This window comes from Bombus vosnesenskii, unplaced genomic scaffold, assembly GCF_011952255.1.
Source record: "Bombus vosnesenskii isolate JDL3184/JDL3185 unplaced genomic scaffold, Bvos_JDL3184-5_v1.1 scf7180000016079, whole genome shotgun sequence".
NCBI classification, from domain to species: Eukaryota; Metazoa; Arthropoda; class Insecta; order Hymenoptera; family Apidae; genus Bombus; species Bombus vosnesenskii.
Window position 1 is genome coordinate 20,001 of NW_022884267.1, and position 2,500 is coordinate 22,500.

At 50.0% G+C, this 2,500-nt stretch overlaps 1 non-coding gene across 1 annotated transcript; it reads right to left on the reverse strand.

Moving 5' to 3' along the window:
* Nucleotides 1–896: 896 nt before the first annotated feature.
* LOC117241530 lies at nt 897–1,051 on the reverse strand. The gene has a single exon (XR_004495035.1). It is a non-coding gene; the product is annotated as a 5.8S ribosomal RNA (ribosomal RNA).
* Nucleotides 1,052–2,500: the final 1,449 nt, after the last annotated feature.

Genomic DNA, 2,500 nt, shown 5'->3' on the forward strand with positions numbered 1-2,500 from the left:
CGGGGCTTGTAAAAAAGCACAGAGCGTGTAAAACGCAACGACGACCCATCGATGCGACGGTCCTCGTTGTTGTCAGTCGCTTTCGCGAAGAGACGGAGTGGGCATTCGATCCCTGGGGCTGTACGAGAGTCTTAAGAAAAGACGGTAGATTATGGCAAAGTTTCGCACGCCATCGAGTTTAGGTTTTTGGTTCTCTCTTCTCTCCTCTCTCGACCGAGTTCCCATATTTGCTTTCTCTCTCTCAGTCTCGCCAAATATAATATTCGTTTAAGACGACGTCGGGGGCGCGGACCTTCGTGCGTCGAACACCGGCAAACGTAGCATATATCGCCTGATATGAAAAAAAAATCGGTCACGAGGAGAACACTACGAGTATATACGTTCGATAACCGATACACGAAGCGGTGCATAAGCGGGCGGTCGCCCTCGTAAGGACGACTCACGACGCCGCGAGCACTCACGCAGGTCCGTGACGGTTCTCTCCGCTCTTATTCGTATCCCTTCGTATACCTTCGTCCGACTCTGAAACGTTCTCTTATAATTTTTAAGAAGAACGACGGCGGGTTGTCAAGGCAAGAAGGGACAGAGAGAGACAGAGGTAGAGTTTCGTAGTCTCCCGTGAACACGATAGATTATATATCGAGCATGCGTACGACTTGCACGGTCTCTGCACGACCGCGACGAACGCCGACGAGCGTCCAACAATCGCTCGTACGTCGCGTATGTTCTCTCCGTCCGCTCTTATTCGTATCCTCGTTCTTGTACCTTCGTCCGACTCTGAAACGTTCTCTTATATAAAGAAGAACGACGGCGGGTTGTTAAGGCAAGAAGGGACAGAGAGAGACAGATACGGAGAGTGACGATACGCAACGCAAGCAGTCTTAGGTTTACGTGAGCAACCCTCAGCCAGGCGTGGTCCAGGAATTGTATCCGTGGACCGCAATGTGCGTTCGAAATGTCGATGTTCATGTGTCCTGCAGTTCACACGTTGACGCGCAATTAGCTGCGTTCTTCATCGACCCACGAGCCAAGTGATCCACCGTTCAGGGTAATCTTTTATAAATTTACAACAGTTCAGTACTCAAATGTACTCTTCTCGGTTCTATCGAAGCCGAGTTCCGTCACGTTCGACCAACGGGAATCGAACGCGCAGAAGTCGCCATAGAATTGACGACACAAAACGTTCGAAAAAAAAAGAAACCGACGAACGCGCGAAGATACGCGCGTTCGCCGGCCGGGCGTAAAGTACATTATGATATATAACAACCATCGAGATCGAAGCTCCGTTCGTCAGGAAACGACGGGGATATATACACCCGATTCTGAATCCTCTGTACAGCACACGATCTCGCGAACGAGTAAGCACGGTGGCTAGCCCATGTTATATATGTGTTTGATTCTACTCTCTCGTCCAATTATTCAAGAAACAGCGCGCGTGCATCTCTCCATCGTTCGGGTGATAGTAAAGATTCGATGGGATTCGCGCGGCCGTCCGCCTCGAGCGGTCTTTCGTCCCAATATCCAGAAGCAGAGTTTGAAAAACTCTAGCGACGGCACGGGTGTCCGACTCACGACATCGAGGTTTCGAAGCCGGCGATCCCCTCCGAACGGATGGCGACCACGCGACGACTGAAAGCATGAAAAATCGACGAAAGATAGAACACATCTCCGTTCGGGTGGTGTTTTTTTTAAAAAAAAAAACAAAAATTCGATGGGACTCTCAGCCATCGTCCTCGCGCGGTCTTTCGTCCCAATATCCAGAAGCAGAGTTTGAAAAACTCTAGCGACGGCACGGGTGTCCGACTCACGACAACGAGGATAGACAGCCGGTCCCCTCCGAACGGGTTATGCGACGATAAACTCGATGAAACTTTAGTCTCGTTCAGGTAGTGTGTGTCTTGTAAATCAAAAATTCGATGGGACTCGCATCCATCGTCCTCGCGCGGTCTTTCGTCCCAACATCCAGAAGCAGAGTTTGAAAAACTCTAGCGACGGCACGGGTGTCCGACTCACGACAACGAGGATAGACAGCCGGTCCCCTCTGAACGGTATATTATATATGCGATGATAGACGACAAACTGGATGAAACTTTAAGTCTCGTTCAGGTAGTGTGTAAATAAAAAATTCGATGGGACTCGCATCCGTCGTCCTCGCGCGGTCTTTCGTCCCGATATCCAGAAGCAGAGTTTGAAAAACTCTAGCGACGGCACGGGTGTCCGACTCACGACAACGAGGAAAGACAGCCGGTCCCCTCTGAACGGTAGTATATTATATGAAACTTTAAGTCTCGTTCAGGTAGTGCGTAAATCAAAAATTCGATGGGACTCGCATCCGTCGTCCTCGCGCGGTCTTTCGTCCCGATATCCAGAAGCAGAGTTTGAAAAACTCTAGCGACGGCACGGGTGTCCGACTCACGACAACGAGGAAAGACAGCCGGTCCCCTCTGAACGGTAGTATATTATATGAAACTTTAAGTCTCGTTCAGGTAGTGTGTAAATC